General features: G+C 38.8%; 1 pseudogene; it reads right to left on the bottom strand.

Annotated features, from left to right (window-relative positions):
- Positions 1-819: 819 nt before the first annotated feature.
- On the bottom strand, positions 820-6,776 carry LOC123661439 (annotated as a pseudogene).
- Positions 6,777-7,129: the final 353 nt, after the last annotated feature.

Below are 7,129 nucleotides of genomic sequence, written 5' to 3'. Positions count from 1 at the left end.
GTGTTGCAGGCGTCTATAAGCTACGGTAATCGCTTACCATCAGGTGAGCCGTACGCTTATTTTCCGACCTAGTTGTATAAAAAAAATAAGTGTCGTAATTAAAATATTAAGAAAGAAGTGAAGGTTGAACCACACTTGTTGCTTGTTTGTTTGGATAAAAAGCGCGCGTTCAACGAAAAATAAATACACGTGATACCTCCTTACAGTGTCCTCCTCCTCCGTGTGATATTTCGAGGTATTTTGACCCCCTCCCCCTCTAAGAGCCTCACGTATTAATCATAATATGGACGACACCAAATAATAAATGTTTTCAGACTACGTATTTTAAGAAAAACGAAAGTCTAAATATTACAAGTAACTAATGTAGTATATTATACTATTAACTTTTGCTCTGTGCATTTAAAATAGTTTCTTCTGTGTCACATAGACGGCGGTGATAATATATTAACCTACTTAACCTACCTACCTACCTACCTAACCTACCTAACCTACTTAACTACTAACTATATGACCAATTTGACGCTTTTTTGCTTACTAGGCGTTTCTAAATTTCATATTTTTTATATTGCAGTTATTTATTATTATGGTTTAGCTTACGATAATCACATTAACTATGTGTTATCGTAAAATCACGTTCAATGAAGTTCTTCCTGCAACAATAATATCTAAATGGCGTTGTTGTAGACTCAACTTTTTTATTAACGTGTATCTACTCGTATCTAATATTACTAAATAAGCAGTTCTTGTATACATATATATAATCTCGGAGGCGGCTCCAACGATTATCATGAAATTTAGTATGCAGGGGATTTCTCACTCTCACTGAAAGCCTATGGTAGTCCACTGCTGAACATAGGCCTCTCCAAGTTCGCACCAGACATCCTGGTTTTCCGCAATCCTCATCAAGTCTACACCGGCAATCTTACGTAGATCGTCGGTCTAACGGGCCAGAGGACGTCCCACACTGCGTTTGCCGAGATGCGGTCTCCACTCCACGACCCATCTGCTCCAACGGCCATCGGTCCTGCGACACAGATGACCAGCCCACTGCCACTTCAACTTGATAATTCGGTGGGCTATTTCGGTTACTTTCGTTCTCTCGCGGATAGTCTCATTTCTAATCCTATCTTTGAGAGAGACCCCAAGCATTGCCCATTCCATTGTACGTTGAGCGACTTTAAGCTTGTGGACCAGTCCCTTCGCCAGTGTCCACGTCTCAGCTCCGTATGTTAACATAGGCAGGACGCATTGCTCGAACACTTTTGTCTTCAAGCATTGCGGAATCTTCGAAGTGAAGACTCGACGAAGCCTGCCACACGCCGCCCAGCCCAACCGAATCCTCCTGTCGGCCTCCTTCTCGAAGTTGTTGCGGCCTAGTTGGATAGTATAGCCTAGGTAAATATAATCCTGAACAACTTCGAGAAGGGTACCATCGACCGATACCAGTCACGGTATGACTTGGTTGTTAAACATAACTTTCGTTTTGTCCAAGTTCATACAGAGACAGTACCAATACGCTGGGAGGACTCGTTTAGGTCGGCCAGCATGTGGCCTAACTCATCCAACGTCTTCGCAAAGATGACAATATCGTCGGCGAAACGAAGGTGAGAGATGAATTCACCGTTGACGTTAATGCCTCGTTCTCCCCAATCTAAGGTCTTAAAGACATCCTCCGGCGCAGTGGTAAACAGTTTCGGTGATATTACATCTCCCTGTCTTACCCCACGCCAGAGGGAAATAGGTCCTGTTTTCTGGTCCTGGACATGAACGGTCATCGTCGCCGCGTCGTACATAGACTTCAGTACCTCGATATATCGCCAGTCGATATGACATCCCTGCAGAGAGTCCAGGTCAGCCCAGGTCTCGACAGAGTCGAAGGCTTTCTCGTAGTCCACAAATGCCATACACAGCGGTTGATTATATTCTTCTGTCTTTTGAATAATCTGCCGAACAGTATGGATGTGGTCTAAGGTGCTGTAGCCATTTCGTAACCCAGCCTGCTCTGGTGGTTGGAATTCGTCGAGTCTTCTGACGAGACGATTCGTAACAACCCTCGAAAACAGCTTATAGACGTGGCTCAGAAGTGAGATCGGTCTGTAATTCTTCAACAGAGACTTATCGCCTCTCTTAAAGAACAGCACCACCACACTCCTGGACCACGCCTCCATTTGAGCAGTGGAGGTCTCAGCGTACAAGTTTTCGTATCCTCTTGGAAAGAGCCCTCTGTTCTGGCGAAGCAGCCGGCCACACGCGCCTCTGCCACATCAGATCCAAGGCTTCGGGAGAAAATTTGGTCTGCTTCGTTGCCTTTGTTGGTGGAAAATGCCTGCGACCCAGTGTACACACCGTCTTCACCACGTTGTCGGTTATCTCGTCCACGTCGCCAGTAGTTTCCTGCGAATCGAATCGGTTTTGGAGTTCCAATTGGAACTGCTCGGAGCCACATAGTTGGCGCAGCGTTGGTCGGAGGATAGATTTCATCAAGCGAGCCCGCTCTTTTCGGAGGCATATATTCAGAGAGCCCCGTATTAGCCGGTGGTCGCTGCCAGTGTTAAACCTGTTGACCGCTGAGACATCTCTAAATATACGCCTTTTATCTGCTACGATGAAATCTATCTCGTTCTTCGTCACAGTATCGGGGCTTTGCCATGTCCACCTCCTTTGGGGCTTCTTCTCAAAAAATGAGTTCATCAAGAAGAGCCCCTCCGATTCGAGAAAGTTGACAAGTATCTGCCCCCTGCGGTCGAAGTAGTGCCATCTATGGCTCTTGTAATGTCTTCATACAAGGCTTCGACTTCATCGTCAGAGTGTGCCGAGGTCGGCGCATATACCTGTATCACTTTCAGGGAGTACCTGTCATAGTCAGTGAGTTTAATTACAGGGTACGCTACCCGGGACGACACACTGCTGACTTCCAAAACGTTGCTAGTGAGAGTCTTGTGGACCAGAAAACCGACACCACCTTGGGAAAGCCCATCACCTTCACGGAAGTAGAACAAGTGCCCGGAGTCCAGGATCATCGTGTCCTTACCCTCTCTTCGGAATTCAGACAACCCAGTATGCTCCACTTAATGTGACTAAGTTCTACCTCAAGTTCGGTAACGTGATGGTCCAAGGGGATCCGGGGAATCCGGCAGGGGATTTCAGGGGAGATAAATAAATCTGGAATCTGGAGCTTGGATTCATTTTTAGAAAGTGTCGTTTTATCCCAGTTTTTACACAGACAGTGAAAAAATGGCTACAATATCGTTAGAATACGAAGGTAAATTTCGCAATTGTGTATAAAGTTGTAATAGCTCAGGTGGGAAATGGGCCGATCGCTATCTACCGAAAATAATGTTATTTTTTCTTTTTTTTTCTAATTGCAGTCATTATTTTTAATTTAAATAGCCAGTTCTTATTTTTCATTATTATGTCAGTAAAATCGAAAAATATTATTCATATTTTATCAGTATTATTTTTTGTTTTTTTTTTTTTCGTTTTACGAGCAAACACAATTATTCAAATCACTAGGTTGGCAAAGAATTATACGGCTCACTTGATAAAAATAAAATACATAATGTAATTAATCATTATAATGAAACTTCTTTTTTATTATAATTACTATCAATCAGTGACAATCCTCTCGTGGCCATGGTTGCTGTAAAGTATAATCCGAAACGTCGGGCATGTATGAAACCTAATACACCGCATTAAAATCCGAAAAAGGTTTTTCATTATAATGAGAAAAATTCGCATAAACATCAGAAACAGTTTAACGATTTCAATTTTGACTAAAAGTGAAAAAGATGAAACTTTATCCATAATTACCTTTGTGCAAAAATTACAAAGTGGTCAAGTTCGTTGTATACATTGGTTTAAATTGTGTCAAGTTTCAATTAAATACATTCAGCAATTTCGAGATGATGTAAGTATTTACACAAATATAAACAAAAAAATAATTTGAATAACAATTTTGGACACAGACAGAATATTGTGGAATACAGACTGAATAATTATCTACAATATCTTCAATACACAAATATGGCACTATGGTATTTATATCGTTTTACAAAAAGTACCTGGGTGACCGAACTTAGCTCGGTATTTTTAGTAAATCGTGTGTTTTGGAAATCATATTTAAATACGAATTACATATTTATAAAATATGCCTATGTTTTTTATCGAAAATAATAAAAAATATAAATAAATATAAAAACTCAATAATTGTGTTTGCAAACGAAAAAAAAACCGACTTTAATTACATCGAAGAGTAACACACCGTAGATCGACAAAAAAATAGTCAAATAACTACGCGTTATCGAAGATTACTCAAAAAGTAGTTATCAGATCTCAATAAAATTTATATGTGACCACATGACAAACATCAACTTTCGATTAAATTAAAAATTATCAAAATTGGTACAACTAGTAAAAAGTTACTGCGGATTTTCGAGAGTTTCCCTCGATTTCTCTGGGATCCCATCATCAGATCCTGGTTTCCTTATCACGGTAGCAAACTAGGCATACTCCTTTTCCAACAAAAGAAGAATTATCAAAATCGGTACATCCAGTAGAAAGTTATGCGGTATAATACAACGTAGGTCGACGAAAAAAGCGTCAAGTAAAAACGCATTATTAGATATAACTCGAAAAGTGGTTTTTAGATCTCAAATAAATTTAAATGGGACTAATTGACACACACCACCTTTCGATTAAAAAAATTGTCGAAATCGGTCCACCCGGTCCAAAAGTTCTGATGTAACATACATAATAAAAAAAAATACAATCGAATTGAGAACCTCCGCCATTTTTGGAAGTCGTTATTTTTGGAAGTGTTATATGGCTAAAAACAACGTTTGCGGGGTTAGCTAGTAATAATATATAGATATTTTTTCTTGTAAATAAAAGATACCGTTTATTATTGGCAACAAAAAAATGTGATGCTCTTTAAAAACTTTGCAATTTTGTAAATTGTAACTCCAGACTCAAAAGATTGTCGACGCCCGGTATAGACCAATCGAGTCATAGTATATGGAATATAGATAGGTATGATATCATATATTATCACTGAGCTTAACAGAACAATGAGCGTAACACAATGACTTATCCTTTTTCGTGCATGCAGCCGGCGTTCGTCGATTTATTAGACGTTGTCACGTCAATAAATTATAACGTACAATTTTCGTTTTCTTCAGCCTACAGCCTTTCTACGGCCTACAGCCCTAGCCCCCGGCCGTTTCATCTACCTGCCGGGGCATTTATATTTATACATAGGTAAGTATATGTACATGTACTATATTATTTATATAAGTATTTTTTATATGTATCTATTATATGCTCCAGTCAGATAATAATAATAAATTATAACATATAATTTTGGTTTTCTTTCGAAATATACCCGTCATTATTTATTAGGCTCTTTCAGAGGAACAATGTTTTTGCAGTTAACGTTTGTCGCCTAAAACAATGCTGCGGAAGGCTTTTGTAATTTTTTTTCCTATCCTATTATCCTTTTTGCGGACTTTCTCTCTTTTTATTATTGTATTGTATTCTGTACAGGTAACTAAAATACAAACAGATGTAACGAGTTACTGTTTATTTGATAAATTGAATTTTTTTGAATTGATTTATATATTACTAGCTTTTACCCGCGACTTCGACCGCATTGATTTTTTTTTAAATAAAAATTATCCTATGTTACTTCTAATACCTCTAAAAATATGTGTACAAAGTTTCATGATGATCGATTTAGTAGTTTTCGCCTGAAATATTAAGTAGGTATGTATGTTTGGGGATAACTTCGGGGAGCTTACATTTTAAATTTCAAGTCTCTTACTTCAAAAACATAGGACTTTAATACAAACTTCCAACCCCCGTTTTACCCCCTTAGGGGTCGAGTTTCGTAAATTTCGTTCTTAGCGGATGCCTACGTCTTATAAGGAGCCTACCTGCCAAATTTCAAGTTTATAGGTGTTATCGTTTCGGAGATTTCGTGACGAGTGAGTGACCTTTCGCTTTTATATATATACTAGCGACCCGCCCCGGCTTCGCACGGGTGCAATGCTGATACTAAATATACTACAGAATGTCTTTATTTATAGTATGAAGCTAGCTTATAGCATGGTTATTAACAAAATAACAACATTCAAATATGCGTCGTTAGATTACACGTTGTAACAGAATGCGTTGAAGAAATAAAGGTTCACTTCTCGTTCCCCGTAGGTGATAGCGTGATAATTTGTAGCCTATATGTGGACCCGACTTCTTAATAATATTCGTGCCAAATTTGAAGTAAATACATGCGGCACTTTTTTAGTTTATCCCGGACATACATACAGACAAACAGACAAAAATTCTAAAAACTATATTTTTGGCTTCGATATCGATTGTAGATCACGCCCCAAGTATTCTTTTAAAAAAATATTCAATGTACAGTTTCGACTTTCCTACCATTTTATTATATGTGTATATATATATATACAGGGTTCGGCACTCGAAGTGTTACTAATACAAAATGCTGTAATTTTGTTAATTATGAGCATATTTATTTTAAAACTTTAGTATCGAAAAGAAAACATATAAAATAAATAAAAAAGAAATTATTGTTCAATATGACCACCTTTAGCGCGGATAACAGCATCGAGTCTGACCGAGAAGGCTTCACACGCTGCACGAATGTGGTCTGCTGGTATTTTGTTCCATTCTCGGCGGAGAGCAATCTTTAAGGCGTCGACCGTCACATATTTTTTTGTTGACACTTTGGCTTCTAGAATTGACCATATAGAAAAATCCATTGGGTTTAAGTCCGGGGAATATGGTGGCCATTGTTGCGAAGAAATGAAGCTCGGTACATTTTCTTGTAAAAAAATTTGGGTTTCACGTGCTTTGTGGGATGGTGCCGAGTCTTGTTGAAATATCCAATGATTTCTACCAAATTGTTTACGTGCCCAAACAAAGCATCGTTTAAAATGTTTTTACGGTAGATCTGCTGGTTTATCTTTACACCCTGGTCAATGAAAACGAGAGGTGAGCGTCCCGTGGCAGTTACCGCAGCCCAAACCATCACAGATGCTGGTGCTTGCTTTCGCAAGGCAATTCGTTGGTCTAAATTGTCATTTGATTTACACTTTAACCATACGTGATCATT

The sequence above is a fragment of the Melitaea cinxia genome, chromosome 17 (genome assembly GCF_905220565.1).
Source record: "Melitaea cinxia chromosome 17, ilMelCinx1.1, whole genome shotgun sequence".
Taxonomy (NCBI): Eukaryota; Metazoa; Arthropoda; class Insecta; order Lepidoptera; family Nymphalidae; genus Melitaea; species Melitaea cinxia.
The sequence above is the reverse complement of the archived record's forward strand: the minus strand, read 5'-3'. Positions and strand labels throughout refer to the sequence as shown.